The sequence below is a fragment of the Cicer arietinum genome, chromosome 4, assembly GCF_000331145.2.
Source record: "Cicer arietinum cultivar CDC Frontier isolate Library 1 chromosome 4, Cicar.CDCFrontier_v2.0, whole genome shotgun sequence".
In the NCBI taxonomy this organism is placed as follows: domain Eukaryota; kingdom Viridiplantae; phylum Streptophyta; class Magnoliopsida; order Fabales; family Fabaceae; genus Cicer; species Cicer arietinum.
In genome coordinates, this window is record NC_021163.2 from 21,876,283 (window position 1) to 21,897,675 (window position 21,393).

A 21,393-nucleotide genomic window follows, 5' to 3' on the forward strand; every position below is an offset into this window, starting at 1 on the left:
ACTAATCATTGTTCTTCCTCTTTTTCAATGATCCTTGCAAATATATAAATCAATAAGTAAATTTGACATGTTTGAGTATGTATATATATAATTAATTTGGTCAAAAAAATATAATAAATAAAATACATATAATTATATACTTTAATGATGCACAACTTTTATTATTTATTTCAAAGTTAAAGTCCTATCTGGTCAAAATATGACCAAATTTTCTTTTAAGATTACATTTTATTATTGACCATTTTAATGTTTCATATACTTACCTTACTTTTGTCTATTGTGTTGAAATAAGCTTTATAATAACAATAATAATAATAATAATAATAATAATAATAATAATAATAATAATAATAATAATAATAATAATAATAATAATAATAATAATAATAATAATAATAATAATAATAATAATAATAATAATAATAATAATAATAATAATAATAATAATAATAATAATAATAATTATTATTATTATTATGGTTGGTCTGTTACGAAAACTTAAAAATTAAATTTATAGTAACAAGTAATTCAATGGACAGCAAATCTAGGATTATGGTTTTACTTATAATTTCAATACCTCAAATTTTAGTTTTCTATGAATTTTTGTTGTCCTCTTAACTATCAATTACTCCTCTAAAAACTATTAACACATATTTATCATTTAATGTAACATTAATTTCTCTAAATTTAATTATTTGATTAAGAGAACACATAATCTCAATTAAGAGAACACATAAAGAACTAAGAGGTTAAATGATTAGTATCTATGTTTAATTGTACTAATATTCTAATCTCAATTATCCTATAGATCTACCAATTAATTGTAGTTGATCACTAATCAATTGATTGATTAAAGCATACAGAAGTTGGTTATCTCAAACATGTACATAAAACAATAAGATAATTTAATTGAGAGAAATATAAAATAATCCAAAGTAAAATTAGAATATAAAAGTGAGCCATAGTAAAAAGTATCTCAATCAAAAGATTCACCAAAATGATAGTTGATGTTCTAATCGACATTTAGTAACTTCAGAGTTTTAAAGATGTTATTTTTTATATTACCCCACAAATTAACAAGTGATTTAAAAAATGGAGTGTTACAATATTATAACTTCAGTGGAAAAGTTGTCGTTTAATTTAATTTTTAATAAAACTAAATTAAAAGTATCATTTTCTTATTATGGACACAAGACCATATTAACAACTATCTGGGCTTGTTTGAACAAAGTTAAACACGTAAATTAATAAAATCGGACTATTACATGCATGTTTTGAGATTTAAAAGGATTAATAGGAGAGAGAAATTTAAGGATCAGTTTAAAAAAAAAAAAAGGTCAAACTTTAAATATTGCAAGAGTAATCTTTTATAAAAGTTTATTATTTTAAATTTTCAATCCACGTTTATCTTTAGAGTTATAATTTGAATCTATGACGATTATTTTTTATCTCAAAGACCAAATATTATGCACAATTTATGCAAATGTAACACATTTTATTTCATTAAGTATCCCCTAATAATAATAATAATAATGATAATAATAATAATAATAATAATAATAATAATATTATTATTATTATTATTATTATTATTATTATTATTATTATTATTATTATTATTACGGTGTGTGTTACAAAAACTTAAAAATTAAATTTATAATAACAAGTAATTTAATGGAGAGAAAATCTAGGGTTATGGTTTTACTATAACACAAGTATAATAAGTAAGCATTTCAACACTTAAATGGGAGCATGGGTCAAAACAATTGACTCAAGGTTGATAATTCTAACTGATATATAACCCATTCGGAATGTGACACCTTAAACCCCGAAATAATATATATAATAAATTATATCATATTCCTATAAAATTTGCAGCGGATAAATAAAAATATGTTACCAAGAAAATAAAAACTTTTATTTTTAACTTAGGATATCACCTTTCTCAAAAATCAAATGGACCACTTTAAATTTATTTTCTCCATTAAAATGGTGTAATCTCAATAAGCTTGATTTAAGTATTATTACTTGATTTAATTTAAAAACTTACTAGTACTTCTAAGATTTTCCTATAAAAATTCATTTCAAATTAAATAAGTAAAATACAATTTTAAATCCTTATTCCCGGTATCACCTATTAGAGCATGGTTCCTCCCAAACTTGAACTTCAAGATTCATTACCCTGTAACAACTACGATTTCGCAAACGCAGGGCCAAGCCAGTCAAACATAAACAACGAAGGAGGTGAGTTTCGAAATCATGATGACAGTATAATACAAGTAAGAAGAACATGCAAACAATCATAATAGAACCGTATCATTACACAAACATTCCATCAAGAAAATATAATATTAAAAAGTCAAAATCACTAAAGGAAAATCAAAAGATTTCACTATAACATCAAATCGTCTAAGAGAAATTATCACCACACACGATACTTATTAATTACAACAAAACAATCACAATAAAATGCAATGATATGCATGAGCTTAGACTCTACTTCATAATGTGGTACCATTCTAACTCTGAAGTACTTGGTTAGGAGGCTTGATACTATGCCATCATCCTGGTGGACGGACAATTCAAATTGGCCTTATCCTCATAGATCCCCTCAACTCAACCCGAGACACATATACGCGACAATCGAGGTAAACGTGTGTTGCATGGTAGCTCCCGACATTTAGAGTGCTACCTCTAAGTCACCTAGGAATTCCCCACCCGAATACCTCCAAGGTCTAACAATCTTGCCTTAAGGCTCGAGAGCAGACCGCCACGATTAGGCTCATTCAATTGTACTTCCCTGGAATCACTAGGCTTGTCAGGCTCTACCTATATGATGACAAAATAATCTCCACTTCACAAATTCACAATATTTATTTTCTCCCCTCGTTGGTATATGATACTCCATTAAAACCGTCATCTCAAACACAAATTGAAATCACCATTATTTCAACAACTTTGAGGTTAATTCAATATTCTCATCACAATTTAGAACATCACTATCATTAATCATACATTACCATCATCACATAAACTCATCACAAATTTATAGCATCACTATCATTAATCAAACATCATCACATGAAATTATCACAACACATCCATCTTTTGTTATCACATCATCTAAACTCATCTAATTTATCCATCGAAGGGCTACTGCCATACGTAGCGAGCTCCGGATGAATCGTTGGGAAATAGGGTTTTCCCGTTCATCTCACAATATATTATACTCATGAATTCAAACGCTTTCTCACTCCTTACCTTATTTCGATGCTTTCATACACGAATATGATTCTACGAGCAAACAACCTTTGTTCATTGACTCTTTGTCCATCAATCGATCTGACTTGATAGTTTATGGGTAAACGTTAAAAATAAATTATGAGAAGATACTCTAAAAACTAAATTCGAAATTCGGTCATGGAGAATTACCATAAATCAGAAAACCAATCAGTGGACAATATAGCCACTTTTCACACGGTCGTTTTGGCGTTGGTTTCACTCAAATCGGACTTACGGTGAAGGAGAACGGTGCAAAATAACGAATTCTACGAACGGAGAAGTCGAATATTTTAGAGAGAAATTAAGGTTGTTAAAAATCTGGGAAATTATGTTTAATGGACTAGTTAAATGAATGAAATAACATACTCAAATTTGGGCGAATATGGAGAAAGTTTTCTGAACAGTTATCGATCACTGTGTCAAGCGATAGATTATTGTTGTGTTTCCTCTTTGGTTTTACGGCTGCCCTTCCAACTCCCCTCCCTTTTTTGTTTGTTTTATTTTGTTAACAATTAGGATTCACACATGAGTCAAACCCATTGGTCCCTCTATTTATGTTTTTGTTTTATTATTATTATTTTGCTAAAATAAAATTAATAATTATTCAATCTCTTTTTTTTTAATATTACTCCAAACACAATTTTCCAAACATTACTAATATTTTATAAATTAGAGTAATTTAAATTACCAATATAAAAATATATATATTACTAATAATTGAAACTCTCACATTCAAAATAATCTCTACAATTATACTTATTTATCAAAATACTCACATTATAATAATAATATCATGTTAGAAAATAGTCAAAATTATAAAATAAATAAATATAACCTCAATATTTTATATTAATTACTAAATCATAATAAATATATATAAAATCACAATGTCATAACAAGTATATAAAAATAAACAAAATCAAACACAATATCAATTCTATCTCAAGATAATTATTTATAAAAAAATAACTAAAAATAGAAAATAATTATAAATAAAAAGAACTACGTGCATACTTAATATCAGTCAAACGCACAGAAAAATATTACATTAATTGAGTACGCGTATATACACATAAAATCTTTTTCTTTAAAATATTACACTAAAATACTATTATTTTTTTAAAAAAATATATCAAATAATAAAATATAATATTTATTATTTATATCCCTCATTTAATCTAATATTAATAAAACTGACACATCATACAAAGCACCCATATGACGAAAATTATCCCAAAATTTATCAACATATATTATAAAATAATTTTAACATCAAATTAATTATTTTGAATCCTATTTAATAAATAAAATAGTTTATTATAAAATTTGGGGTGTTACACGTTTGTTTCAATAAAATTTATTCATTTTTTTTTTATAAATTTTCTCATTTATTTATTTATTACTTTTTAGCTCAGTGTCTATCATATATTTATTTTTTCTTTTGTTTTTGAAGGTTGATAAACAAAGATACAAAATACCTTAAAGATTTGATATCATATTTTTGTCATTCGTTGGACTTTGAATGTGTTTTGTTGGCTGATATGTGTCACTGTTTATGGGGTTCATTTTGTTTTATTTGTAATTTTTGAAGGACTTTTAAGAGTTTGTTAATTATTAACTTATTTTGTTATTTTGTTTTATTGGAAGGTTGTTGCATTACAAACTTGTTAGTAATTATTTTATTAGATTTGATTATAATTTTATTAATCTTCCTTGTATATGAAGGCCTAGTTTAGCGTATTTAAAAAAAATGTAAAATATAACATTTAAACATTTTAATGTGAATAAGGCTTTTAAATAGGCTTACAGACCATACCATGATAGGCCGTATGCTAGACTCAGACCAAAAAAAGCCTATGATAGGTCGTAGGCCTAAAAAATTCATCGTAGGTCAGGCTCAGGTCTTTCAAACTTTGGCCTGACCTGACCTATTCTCACCCCTATTCAAGATACAAATCGTATCTTCATGATTTAGGCCTAATTTTTTAAGGTACTTGAAAACACATAAAATGAAGTTTAAAATGTATTGACCATTTTAATTTTTTTTAACAAATAAATTCTTTATTAAAATTTATCTATATTTTAATAAATACTTGTTAAGACAAAAAGTGAGGATATGACATAAAGAATTTAAGACAAAAAGTAAAACAAATAAGGGAAGAAAGGAACACATATTTTTATTCTAGTTCACAATAATTATTTCTGCATTTAGTCTTCCCTCTTTTAGAGAGAGTTTGCCTTAGTAATGTGAAGGACTTAATCCAATATAAAAGTGACAATTGTTCAATCGGCCTTGAGTGATTTTAAAGCCTCTCCAAACTAAGTATTGTTTCTTTGCCTCTTTAAACATTGGGTATTGTCCACCGCTCCAGAAAATAAGTATTATTTTCTTGTCTCTCTTAGAGTTAAGTATTGTAAGGCCTCTCGAGGCCACCAAAAGTATAGTCTCTAGATTACTCAAGATTCTTGGTGCCACTCATCTTTTGAGTTGAATATTCTTACCTCTCTAGGTAACAATCATTATTTTCTTGCCTCTCTAGACATTGAGTATCATGTTACTTCCTTTCTAAGCATTGAGTGTTATAAAAGCTCTCCAAGACACTTGAAGTATCTTCTCTGAATTTCCTCAAGATCTCACTTCACGCATCTCTTGAGTTAAGTATTCTCTAAGACTCTCTCGATATCTATGTATACTTTCTTCAAGCCTTGTTATGCTCTACAACATGTTTACTTTTTCAAGTCTAGTCAAATTCTTCATTGTGTATTATTTTATCATCCTCAGCAGCATGCCAAACTTGCCTCCTCATCAATCAGACTATTGCCTTGCTAAGGTAATGAGTATTCTAGTCTCTCCAATTATCTATTATGTTTATATTTGTTATGATACAAATTCAGTTAGGATTCTTACCACGTTAGGTGGATATGCAAAAAATAAATCTTATATCAAACCAAGTTAAAATTCTCTTTTAAAGAGAATAATATGAACATAAAATCTTGATCGGTTTACAACAAGAAAATGACTCTTAGTAGGAGAACATTTACAATCAAATTACTTTTCTTATTCAAGACTTTTTTTAAATATATTTTATTTAATTGAACTTTTCTTTTTTATTCTTTTTTTTTTGCTCTCTTCTTCGACTCCCCATCAAAACGTTATTATGGTGCAGATGTTAAACTCAAAGAAATACATAGATGGTTGAATGTTGGTCAACTACAATATTTGAATTGATCTCTTTTTATAGCACTAGTGAAAATAGTCGCTGAGAGATAGTCGTTTAGATATAGTCGTTGGAGTACCAACTTCTACTTTCCTTAACATATCATTCTACAATTTTTCTTGTCAAGTCAAATTTTGATCATTGATTAACCTTTAGAACTCGGAAATGTATCATTTTTAATTACTTATGAGAACTCCTAACATCTAATACTTTATTTGTATTTGTTAACGTTATTCCGACTTTCTTATTGAACCAGCCATGTTCTAATCTTTAGTAAAAAATATTTTCAGTACACTTGAATCAATTATCATCGGATAAATTATTCTCTTGTTTAAGTATTGTTTTGTTATCATCAAATATATAAAACTAACATTAGACAACAACTTTGTTCCAACAATCTTTTTCTTTTTGATGATAACAAACAATTGTCTAATTGATGAATAACTTTCTTTTTATTTTTGAAATAATAATAATAATAATCAAATAAAGAATACAAATATTTTTGGGAAACTCTCCCTAAGTAAAATAGAATTAACGACATACAAATTATGAATATATACAAAACAAAAACAAAAGAAAATATGCATGCAGACTCGTACGATTTTCCATCAAGGAAAACATATGTTTAACACATTCAAAGGACTCCATGAATTTGATAGACACATAATGTTACAATTTGTATTAGGATTATAATTTTTACTTTTCATTAGGTTCCCAAATCCAAGGACAACTAATACCTTTAGATATACATCTTTGGGAGGTTAGTCCATCAAAACAAGGTTGAATTTTTTTATGATAATTCACTTCTCCTTAGATTGTTAATTCTTTGGCACAAGTCAAACTTCTGAGATTTGTATTCTAGTCTCCCCCATTGTTGTATAAAACGTTACTCTCCTCTTATCTCTTTAATAAAAGAATGTACTCCATAGACAAAATCAATATTAAGTGCTTGAGAAAAAAAGAATGAAATGGGTCTCCATTTTATCTGCCCAACTTAGGATGTGACTTATAATTGCTATGACAATAACAATTTGGTTTTCATTACACTTTATCATCTTGCATTTTATTTGACTTGTTAAAAATGTTGACTAGATGGTGACTTATAATTGCTATGACAATAATTGAAAATATGACTTGTTGCCTTTAACACAACACCTAAATTAATATGCATTTGGCCTTTTAGTTTCCTTAACAAAATAAGACTAAATTTGACATCTATCTATTATCGATTATAATAATTAAAATAGAACCATCCAAAAAATTTCATCTATACCACATCCTCCAATATTTGTCAACTCACCAAAATTCTGATGTGGCACAATTCAAACTCATTTCTATTTTATTATCTTTTGTTTCTTCAATATATAATGCAAATCTTTTCACTTGCTCAAGCACAATTATTTCATACATTATATAACTTCAGTTTTAACTTACCACCTAATGATTCATTTCAATAACTCATAAGATAAAAAAAAATACAAAATATTATATGTGAGAGACTCTTAGTTCACAGATAATTCAATAATATTATTTTTCTATTGTTAATTATTGTTCAAGATCATATATCAATATAATTGCATAGGAAATGAGTTTTTTCCCCCTATGTAGAACGTGTCTCTCATAACATTTTTTCTTTTAAGTATTAAAAAATCACATAGCATAATTGAAACAACAAAAAATGGATAATATTAAATATTTGGAAATGAATAACTTCTAATTATTTCATTATTGACTCGAAACTTTCTATGACTTAAACATTCACAAACGTTTATTGCCAATCAATTTTTTTCAACCACTCTTGAAGTTTATTGACCGTGTCAAATAATTATTTAGTGTATGCGTAGATCGATAGTGAGATTGACAGAATTAGAATGAACATATAAAATTAAAAACGTGAAAAAGTATATAAATTTATAAATCTAATGTTTCAAAACTAATATAAATTATATAAAATGAAGAAATATTATAACTTTATATGTCTTAATCATTCACAAATGTTTCTTGCCTATCATTTTTTTCAACCACTCTTGAACTTTAGTGACCGTGTCAAATAATTATTTGAACAATTCCAAGGCACACACGAATAAATTATTTCAATATTTTGGATTTAATAAAATATCACTCACAAATTAATATTATAATATATCACAAAGCACATTATATTAGTTAGTGCATGCTTAGATCGACAGTGAGATAGACAGAATTAGAATGAATATATAAAATTGAAAACATAAGGACGAAAATGACCTAAATGTTAATCCAATGACACAAACACACCTATTGGATGCACAAGATTGGTTAATAACCCTAATAGGACAAGAATAAGCCTAGGGAGGACGAAAATGACCTAAATGTTCATCCAATGACACAAACACACTAATTGGATGCACAAGATTGATTAAAAACCCTAATTGGCGTGAGTAAGTCTAGGGAGGATAAAATGACCTAACTGTTAATCCAATGACACAAACACACCTATTGGATGCACAAGATTGGTTAAAACCCTAATTAGACAAGAATAAGACTAGGGAGGACGAAAATGACCTAAATGTTAATCCAATGACACAAACACACCTATTGGATGCACAATATTGACTTAAAACCCTAATTTGACCAGAATAAGCCTAGGGAGGACGAAAAATACATAAATTTATAAATCTAATGTTTCAAAACTTATATAAATTATATAAAATAAAGAAATATTATAGCTAAACGAATAACTTTAACAGTAAAAAAATACATAACTATTTAACAAATTTATTATTAGAAGAATCACTTCATTCAAATCAAAAAGTTTGAATAAACCAATTCCACATTTAAATATATTTTACATGAATTGTATTATTCAATAATGTTTTACATTTTCTTTTGTACTAAAGCAAACCTAGCTTATATATAATTATTCAAAATATATGTCTTAATTGTTTCAATATTCTTGATTGTGTCAAAAAATCTAATGTACGAATGAATTATTTCAATATTTTGGATTTAACAAACAATCACGTATAAATTCATATTATAATATATCACAAAACCAATTATATTATTTAGTGCATGCTTAGATCGACAGTGAGATTGACAAAATTGGGATGAACATATAAAACTAAAAACGTGAAGAAAATAAATTTATAAATCTAATGTTTCAAAATTAATATAAATCATATAAAATGAAGAAATATTGTAGCTAATGTATAACTTTAATAGTAAAGAAATACATAACTCTTTGACAAATATATTATTAGAAGAACAACTTCAATGATCTCAAAAAGCTTGAATAAACCAATTCCACATTTAAATATATTTTGCACGAATTGTGTTAGTCAACAATGTTTTACTGTTTTTTTTTTTGTAGTAAAACAAACTTAACTTATATATAATTATTCAAAAACATATTTACTTTAAGTACATAAACACTTGAATATATTCTACGGTATAACAAAATTAACATTACATTTAATTTATATTTTATTTTTATTTTATACTCACTAATATATTAAATTCTACCTGCCAACTCGTGGGGTTAGTATCTAGTTATCTAGTTTTATAATAATTAAAACAGAACCCCCAAAATTCTTCATCTATGCCACGTCCTCAAATATTTGTCCACCTATCAAAATTCTGATGTGGCACATTCTAAATTTATCTTCTATTTCACTATGTTTTGTTTCTTCAATATATAATGCAAACCTATTCACTTGCCAAGTACAATTATTTCATACATTATATAATTTCAGCTTTAACTTATTATTCAATGACTCATAAAATACACTTAAAAAGATCTAATTACTCATCAAAACTTTCATTTCAATAACTCATACAAAAAATACAAACCATCCAATAACTTCAAATCATCATAATGCAAGTTCGACTAAATACACATATCAAGATCTATGCCATATTATGTGTGATAGACGCTTAGTTCACAAATACTTCAATAATATTGTTTTTCTATTGTCAATTATTGTTCAAGGTCATATATCACTATTATTTCATAGGAAATGAGTTTTTTCCGCTATGTTGAACGTATCTCCCATAATATTTTTTCTTTTTATAATTTAAAAATCACAAAGCATAATTAAAATATTTGGAAATGAATAACTTCTAATTATCTCATTATTGACTCGAAACTTTCTATGTCTTAAACATTCACAACCGTTTCTTGCCTATCGTTTTTTTCAACCACTCTTGAAGTTTCTTGACCATGTCAAATAATTATTTGAACAATTTCAAGTCACAAACGAATGAATTGTTTCAATATTTTGGATTTAACAAACTATCACTCACAAACTAATATTTTAATATATCGCAAAACACATTATATTATTTAGTGCACGTTTAGATCGACAGTGAAATTGACAGAATTAGGATGAACATATAAAATTGAAAATGTAAAAAATACATAAATTTATAAATCGAATGTTTTAAGACTAATATAAATGATATAAAATGAAGAAATATTATAACTTTCTATGCCTTAAACATTCACAAACGTTTCTTACCTATCATTTTTTTCAACCACTTTTGAAGTTTCTTGACCGTGTCAAATAATTATTTAGTGAATGATTAGATAGACAACGAGATTGACAGAATTAGAATGAACATCTAAAACTAAAAACGTGAAAAAATATATAAATTTATAAATCTAATGTTTCAAAACTAGTATAAATTATATAAAATGAAGAAATATTATAGCTTTCTATGTATTAATCATTCACAAATGTTTCTTGCCTATCACTTTCATCAACCACTTTTGAAGTTTATTGACTGTTCCAAATAATTATTTGAACAATTCCAAGGCACATATGAATGAATTGTTTCAATATTTTGGATTTAACAAACTATTACTCACAAATATATATTATAATATATCACAAAACAAATTATATTATTCAGTGAATACTTAGATCGACAGTGAAATTGAGACAATTAGAATGAACACATAAAATTGAAAACACAAAAAAGTACATAAATTTATAAATGTAATGTTTCAAAACTAATATAAATTATATAAAATGAATAAATATTATAGCTAACTGAATAACTTTAACAATAAAGAAATACATAACTATTTAACAAATATATTATTACAAGAATCACTTCAATGAAATTAAAAAGGTTGAATAAACCAATTCTACATTTATATATATTTTGCATGAATTGTATTAGTCACCAATGTTTTACTTTTTCTTTTGTACTAAAGCTAGCCTAACTAATATATCATTATTCAAAATATATGCCTTAAACATTCACAAACTTTTTTGCCTATAATGTTTTTCAACAACTCTTGAACTTTCTTGATCGTGTCAAATCATTATTTGAAAAATTCCAAGGAACACACGAATGAATTGTTTCAATATTTTGAATTTAATAAACTATCATTCACGAATGAATTTTATAATATATCACAAAGCATACAATAGTATTTAGTGCATGCTTAAATCGACCGTGAGATTGACAGAATTAGGATGAACATATAAAATTAAAAACGTGAAAAAATACATAAATTTTTAAATCTAATGTTTCAAAACCAATATAAATCATATAAAATGAAGAAATATTGTAGCTAAATGTATAACTTTAACAATAAAGAAATACATAACTATTTAACAAATATATTATTAGAAGAACCACTTCAATAAAATCAAAAAGCTTGAACAAACCAACTCCACATTTAAATACATTTTGCGTGAACTGTATTAGTCAATAATATTTTACTTTTTTCTAGTACTAAAGCAAACATAACTTATATATAATTATTCAAAAATATATTTACCTTTAAGTACATAAACACTAGAATAATATATTAAATTCTACCGCGCAAGTCGTTGGGTTAGTATCTAGTTATCTAGTTTTATAATAATTAAAACAGAACTCCCAAAATTCTTCATTTATGCCACATCATCAAATATCTGTCAACTAATCAAAATTCTGATGTGACACATTCAATTTATCTTCTATTCTATTATGTTTTGTTTCTTCAGTATACAATGAAACTTTTTGACTTGCCTAAGTACAATGATTTCATACGTTATATAATTTTAATTTCAACTTATTATTCAACGACTCGTCAATACACTTAAAAAACTCTAATTACTCATCAAAACTTTCATTTCAATAACTCATACAAAAAAATACAAATCATCCAATAACTCCAAATCATCACAATGCAAGTTCGACTAAATACACACATCAAGATCTATGCCACATTATGTTTGATAGACTCTTAGTTCACAAATACTTCAATAATATTGTTTTTCTATTGTCAATTATTGTTCAAGTTCATATATCAATATTATTGCATAGGAAATGAGTTTTTTCCACTATGTTGAATGTGTCTCCCATAACCTTTTTCCTTTTTATAATTAAAAAATCACAAAGCATAATAGAAAAAAAAAATGAATGATATTAAATATTTGGAAATGAATAACTTCTAATTATTTCATTATTGACTCGAAACTTTCTATGTCTTAAACATTCACAACCGTTTCTTGCCTATCGTTTTTTTCAACCACTCTTGAAGTTTCTTGACCATGTCAAATAATTATTTGAACAATTTCAAGTCACAAACGAATGAATTGTTTCAATATTTTAGATTTAACAAACTATCACTCACAAACTAATATTATAATATATCGCAAAGCACATTATATTATTTAGTGCATGTTAAGATCGATACTGAAATTGACATAATTAGGATGAACATATAAAATTGAAAATGTGAAAAATTACTTAAATTTATAAATCTAATGTTTGAAAACTAATATAAATTATATAAAATGAAGAAATATTATAACTTTTTACGTCTTAAAGATTCACAAATGTTACTTGCCTATCATTTTTTTCAACCACTCTTGAAGTTTCTTGACTTTGTCAAATAATTATTTAGTGCATGCTTAGATCGACAGTGAGATTTAAAGAATTAAAATTAACATATAAAATTAAAAACGTGAAAAAGTATATAAATTTATAAATCTAATGTTTCAAAACTAGTATAAATTATATAATATAAAAGAATATTATAACTTTTTATGTCTTAATCATTCACAAATATATCTTGCCTATCATTTTTTTCAACCACTTTTGAAGTTTATTGAACGTGTCAAATAATTATTTGAACAATTCCAAGGCACACACGAATGAACATTATATTATTTGGTGCATGCTTAGATCGATAGTGAGATTGAACAATTCCAAGGCACAGACGAATAATTATTTTGGATTTAACAAACTATCACTCACAAATAAATATTATAATATATCACAAAACGCATTATATTATTTAGTGCATGCTTAGATCGACAGTGAGATTGACAAAATTAAAATGAACATATAAAAGTACATAAATTTATAAATTTAATTTTTCAAAACTTATATAAAATGAAGAAATATTATAACAAATAAAAAAAAAACTATTTAACAAATTTATTGTTAGACGAATCACTTCAATGAAATCAAAAAGGTTGAATAAACCAATTCCACATTTATATATATTTTGCATGAATTGTATTAGTCAACAATGTTTTACTTTTTCTTTTTTACTAAAGCAAACCTAGCTTATATATAATTATTTAAAATATATGTCTTAAACATTCACAAACTTTTCTTGCCTATAATGTTTTTCAACAACTCTTGAAATTTCTTGACCGTGTCAAATCATTATTTGAAAAATTCCAAGGCACACACGAATGAATTGTTTCAATATTTTGAATTTAACAAACTATCATTTACAAATGAATATTATAATATATCACAAAGCATACAATATTATTTGGTGCATGCTTAGATCGACCCGTGAGATTGACAGGATTAGGATGAACATATAAGTTTGAAAACGTGAAAAAATACATAAATTTATAAATCTAATGTTTAAAAACCAGTATAAATCATATAAAATGAAGAAATATTGTAGCTAAATGTATAACTTTAACAATAAAGAAATACATAACTATTTAACAAATATATTATTAGAAGAACCATTTTAGTGAAATCAAAAAGCTTGAATAAAACAATTTCACATTTAAATATATTTTGCATGAATTGCATTAGTCAACAATGTTTTATTTTTTTTTTGTACTAAAATAATCTTAACCTATATATAAGTATTCAAAAATATATTTACCTTTAAGTACATAAACACTTGAATATATTCTATTGTATAACAAAATTAACATTACTTTTAATTTATATATTATTGTTATTTTATACTCAGTAATATATTAAATTATGCTGCATAACTCGTGGGGTTAGTATCTAGTTATATAGTTTTTTAATAAATAAAACAGAACCCCCAAAATTCTTCATTTATGCCATATCCTCAAATATTGTAAACTCATCAAAATTCTGATGTCGCACATTGTTCGATATATAATGCAAACATTTTCACTTGCCCAAGTACAATTATTTCAATTTTAACTAATTATTCAATGACTCATAAATACACTTAAAATGCTCTAATTACTCATCAAAACTTTCATTTCTATAACTCAAAAAAAAAAAAAATACAAACTATCCAATATCTTCAAATCATCACAATGTAAGTTCGACTAAATACACACATCAAGATCTATGCCATATTATGTGTGACAAACTCTTAGTTCACAAATACTTCAATAATATTATGTTTATATTGTCAATTATTGTTCAAGATCATATATCAATATTATTGCATATGAAATTAGTTTTTTTTTCTCTATTTTGAATGTGTCTCCCATAACATTTTTTCTTTTTATAATTAAAAAATCACAAAGGATAATTGAAACAACAACAAAATGAATAATATTAAATACATGGAAATGAATAACTTCTAATTATTTCATTATTGACTCGAAACTTTCTATGTGTTAAACATTCACAAAGGTTTCTGGCATATCATTATTTCTCGAAACTTTCTACGTGTTCAACATTCACAACAATGTTTTCTAAAATAGGATGTTTCCTTTCTCAGGATTCAACAACAATTACAAAATAATTTTATAAAGCAAAAATTTTATGAACTACAAAAGACAATTGAAGATGAAATTTGTTCAGATATGCCAAATGCCTTTTGGGATAGAGAACAACACATGGTAGATTTACCTTATGATAACAATTTTTCTGATAAACAAATCCCAACTAAAGTCAGGCCTATCCAAATGAATTATGAGCTCGAACAACATTGCAAATAAGCAATTCAAGATTTGGAACAAAAACGTCTAATAACAAAATCTAGATCTCCCTAGAGTTGCGCAGCTTTCTATGTTAACAAACATTCAGAAATAGAAAGAGGAATACCTAGGTTGGTAATTAATTACAAACCCTTGAACAAAGCTCTAAAATGGATTCATTATCCAATTCCAAACAAAAATGATCTTTTACAAAAATTGCGTTCTGCATTTGTATTTTCAAAATTCGACATTAAATCGGGTTTTTGGCAAATACAGATTGATCCTAGAGATAGATACAAAACTGCTTTTACTTTTCCATTTGGACAATATGAATGGACTGTAATGCCCTTCAGATTAAAAAATGCTCATTCAGAATTCCAAAGAATTATGAATGACATTTTTAATCCATTTTCAAAATTTTGCATTGTCTATATTGATGATGTTTTAATTTTTTTTGAAACAATTGTAGAAAATTTTAAACACCTTAAAACTTTCTTTATGGTTGTTAATAAAAATGGATTGGTTGTTTCAAAGTAAAAAATTTCCCTTTTCCAAACTAAAATCCGTTTTTTAGGACATTATATTTCCCAGGGTACCATAACCCCTATTGAAAGGTCCTTATTATTTGCATAAAAATTTCCTGACAAAATTCTTGACAAAACCCAATTACAAAGGTTTTTAGGAAGTCTGAATTATGTCTTAGATTTATGTCCAAACATCAATAGAATAGAAAAAACCTCTTCATTGTTCAAGATCATATATCAATATTATTGCATATGAAATTAGTTTTTTTTTCTCTATTTTGAATGTGTCTCCCATAACATTTTTTCTTTTTATAATTAAAAAATCACAAAGGATAATTGAAACAACAACAAAATGAATAATATTAAATACATGGAAATGAATAACTTCTAATTATTTCATTATTGACTCGAAACTTTCTATGTGTTAAACATTCACAAAGGTTTCTGGCCTATCATTTTTTCTCGAAACTTTCTACGTGTTCAACATTCACAAAGGTTTCTGGCCTATCATTTTTTACAACTACTCTTGAAGTTTCTTGAAGGTGTCAAATAATTATTCGAACAATTCCAAGGCACATACGAAATAATTGTTTCAATATTTGGATTGAACAAACTATCACTCACAAAGTAATATTATAATATATCAAAAATTACGTTATATTATTTAGTGCATACTTAGATCGACAGTGAGATTGATAGAATTAGGATGAACATATAAAATTGAGAATGTGAAAAAGTACATAAATTTATAAATCTAATGTTTTAAAACTAATATAAATTATATAAAATGGAGAAATATTATAACTTTCTATGTCTTAAACATTCACAAACGTTTCTTGCCTATCATGTTTTTCAACCACTCTTGATGTTTCTTGACTATGTCAAATAATTATTTAGTGCATGCTTAGATCGACAGTGAGTTTGACAGAATTAAAATGAACATATAAAATTAAAAACGTGAAAAAAAATACATAAATTTATAAATCTAATGTTTCAAAACTAATATCAATTATATAAAATAAAGAAATATTATAACTTTCTTTGACTTAATCATTCACAAATATTTCTTGCCTGTCATTTTTTTCGACCACTCTTGAAGTTTCTTGGCCGTGTCTAATAATTATTTGAACAATTCCAAGGCACACACGAATGAATTGTTTCAATAATTTGGATTTAACAAACTATCACTCACAAATAAATATTGTAATATATCACAAAGCACATTGTATTATTTAGTGCATGCTTAGATCGACAACAGTCAGATTGAAAAAATTATGATGAACATATAAAATTGAAAATGTTAAAATGTCCATAAATTTATAAATTTTATGTTTCAAAACTAATATACATTATATAAAATGAAGAAATATTATAGCTAAATGTATAACTTTAACAATAAAGAAATACATAACTATTTAACAAATATATTATTAGAAGAACCACTTCAATGAAATCAAAAAGGTTGAATAAACCAATTCCACATTTAAATATGTTTTACAAATTCGTATTTTTTAACAATGTTTTACTTTTTCTTTTGTACTAAAGCAAACTTAGCTTATATATAGTTATTCAAAATATATGTCTTAAACATTCACAAATTTTTCTTGCCTATAAGTTTTTTCAATCACTCTTGAAGCTTTTTTGGCTGTGTAAAATAATTATTTAAAAAATTTCAAGGCACACACAAATGCATTGTTTCAATATTTTGAATTTAATAAATTATCATTCACGAATGAATATTGTAATATATCATAAAGCACACAATATTATTTAGTGCATGCTTAGATCAACCGTGAGATCGACATAATTAGGATCAACATATAAATGATATAATGTGCTAGAAAATTTTTAAGCTTCATATTCATACTTATTTTTTAGTTATATCTCTTTAACAACCCAATATATTGTGTCCAAATTACTTTCAATTTCCGCATTTTACTTACAATTGCCATAACTGCCTATATTTTTTGTGTCTAACTCATGTATAGGATGTATAATATCAATGTAACATAAATAATAGACGTTAGTAGCAACCAACTTGCAACCTCATTACAAATTTTTATGAGTTTGTCTATTGTTTTGTGAAATAAAAACTCATTATATGCCATTGCAACTGCCCAAAACTGTGCACTCAGAAGCAGTGTATTAAAATTGAGTTTAAATTTTTTTAACAAATGATTATTACAACAGTACATATATAAGTAATAAGAAAATAATTAGTACAAAATATTCAAAAAAAAAAATGTAAAAACATGTGTTAGGACAGTTACTATCCATGTTTGGCATAAGTATTTATTAAATAATATTATTATATATTAGTAGTAAGAGTAGTTTAGACTTTTCTATTATCTTGTATATATACGTATTGTAATCCTATCACATTCAAGTTGTTCATTTGGTTTATGAAACCCTAGAGGTTTGCTTGTCTTCCTCCTCTATTCATCTTCCTCCCTTCTATGTTTGTCATCATTCACATGGTATCAAAGAGTTTTGGTTGATTTTGGGATCAATTGTAAAGTGGTCCACAACTTAGTGGAGCACGGGGTTCTGCGGCCGTTTTGTGCGACCCTTTTGCAACAGGTACCGATTTGCTTCCTCCGTTTCCGGCGCGATTCTGCTTTTCTATCTCCAGTGCGATTCTGCTCTTCTATTTGTTGGCGTGATTCTGCTCTTCTCTCTCCAACATGATTTTGTTTGGTTCTTTGTTGACTCTGCTATTGACAGGTTATCCCTAATTTTGAAATACGTTCATCAGAAAATGATAAACCTTTGTTGTTTGATGAATTAAGAACGTCCGAGTCCCCTAGCGATTCAGAATCTAGTCCAAAATCAATCAATGTTTTATCAAAAGATCATGAATTAACTCTTGATGTAATAATGCAAGTTGAAGATACAAAAGTCCAAAAAGAAATAATAGGAAAGTTGTTAAATACTTTTTGGTTCAAAACAAACTCAACCTTCCACATCCTTATCAAAATTGCTTCCAAAAACCTTTTATGATTTAACAAACATATTAGGAAAAAAAAGAAAATCCCAGACCCCTATCACAATCCAATATCTACAAGAAGAAATTAAATTGTAAAACAAGAGTTAAGAACTCTTAAACAAAAACAGGAAGTTGATTCCAATATTCTTCAAAATCTTCTTTCCCAAGTTCAAAATCGAATATCTTTTGACCAGGAAGGAGAAGAAGGAGAAAATGAAGATTATTCACTATCCTTAGAAGAAAAAATTGAAAACCTATGAGATTTCTGGTTTGTTTTAAGAACAATAACAACAAGAAAATATTTAATCAAAATCAATTTAGTTTTTTCTGAAGATTTTAAATTTGAAACAATTGCAATTTTTGATATGGGAGCAGACCTAAACTGCTTAAAAAGTAGCATTGTACCAAACAGATTTTTGCAAAAATCAAAGGAAAACTTATTGCTGCTAACAACTCCAACCTGATTATAAAAAGTAAAACTGAAGCTTCCATTAAAAATGGTAATGTTTCAATCAAAACTCCTTTTGCCTTTTATAGAATCTAACTCATAGTGTCATTGTAGGGACTCCTTTTATTAACATGATAACTCCCTTTTCTGTCAATTATGACAATATTTCCTTCAAAACAAAAGAAACCAAATTTTTTTTTCCTTTTATTGAAAAACCTAGAACAAATAATTTAAATCTTTTAACAGCTTGTTATGTTTATAAAAATGAGTTGAATTGTCTAATTCAGGAAAGAGAAAAGCATTTATGTTTTCTAAAATAGGATGTTTCCTTTCTCAGGATTCAACAACAATTACAAAATAATTTTATAAAGCAAAAAATTTATGAACTACAAAAGACAATTGAAGATGAAATTTGTTCAGATATGCCAAATGCCTTTTGGGATAGAGAACAACACATGGTAGATTTACCTTATGATAACAATTTTTCTGATAAACAAATCCCAACTAAAGTCAGGCCTATCCAAATGAATTATGAGCTCGAACAACATTGCAAATAAGCAATTCAAGATTTGGAACAAAAACGTCTAATAACAAAATCTAGATCTCCCTAGAGTTGCGCAGCTTTCTATGTTAACAAACATTCAGAAATAGAAAGAGGAATACCTAGGTTGGTAATTAATTACAAACCCTTGAACAAAGCTCTAAAATGGATTCATTATCCAATTCCAATCAAAAATGATCTTTTACAAAAATTGCGTTCTGCATTTGTATTTTCAAAATTCGACATTAAATCGGGTTTTTGGCAAATACAGATTGATCCTAGAGATAGATACAAAACTGCTTTTACTTTTCCATTTGGACAATATGAATGGACTGTAATGCCCTTCAGATTAAAAAATGCTCATTCAGAATTCCAAAGAATTATGAATGACATTTTTAATCCATTTTCAAAATTTTGCATTGTCTATATTGATGATGTTTTAATTTTTTTTGAAACAATTGTAGAAAATTTTAAACACCTTAAAACTTTCTTTATGGTTGTTAATAAAAATGGATTGGTTGTTTCAAAGTAAAAAATTTCCCTTTTCCAAACTAAAATCCGTTTTTTAGGACATTATATTTCCCAGGGTACCATAACCCCTACTGAAAGGTCCTTATTATTTGCATAAAAATTTCCTGACAAAATTCTTGACAAAACCCAATTACAAAGGTTTTTAGGAAGTCTGAATTATGTCTTAGATTTATGTCCAAACATCAATAGAATAGAAAAAACCTCTTCATGATAGGTTAAGAAAAAAAAAACCTCTCACATGGTCAGATGAACACACTAGAATAGTAAAAAAAAATCAAAAAAACAAGTTAAAGAAATACCACGTCTGCATCTAGCTGATCCATCAGCCAAAAATATTGTTGAAACTGATGCTTCAGATTTAGGATATAGGGTATTCTAAAACAAAAAATAAATAACAAAGAATGCATTGGCTAGTTTACATCTGCGCACTGGAATGATTGTCAAAAGAATTATTCTACAATTAAAAAAGAAATTCTTTCAATTGTCATGTGCATTACCGAGTTTCAAATTGATTTACTCAATCACAAATTTTTGCTTCGAATTGATTGTAAATCTGCAAAAGAAGTTTTACAAAAAGATGTCCAAAACATTGCATCAAAACAAATTTTCACCAAATGGCACGCAATCCTTAGTATTTTTTTATTTTGAAATTGAATTTATTAAAGGAGACCAAAACTCAGTTCCGGATTTTCTAACTAGAGAATTTCTCCAAAACATGAC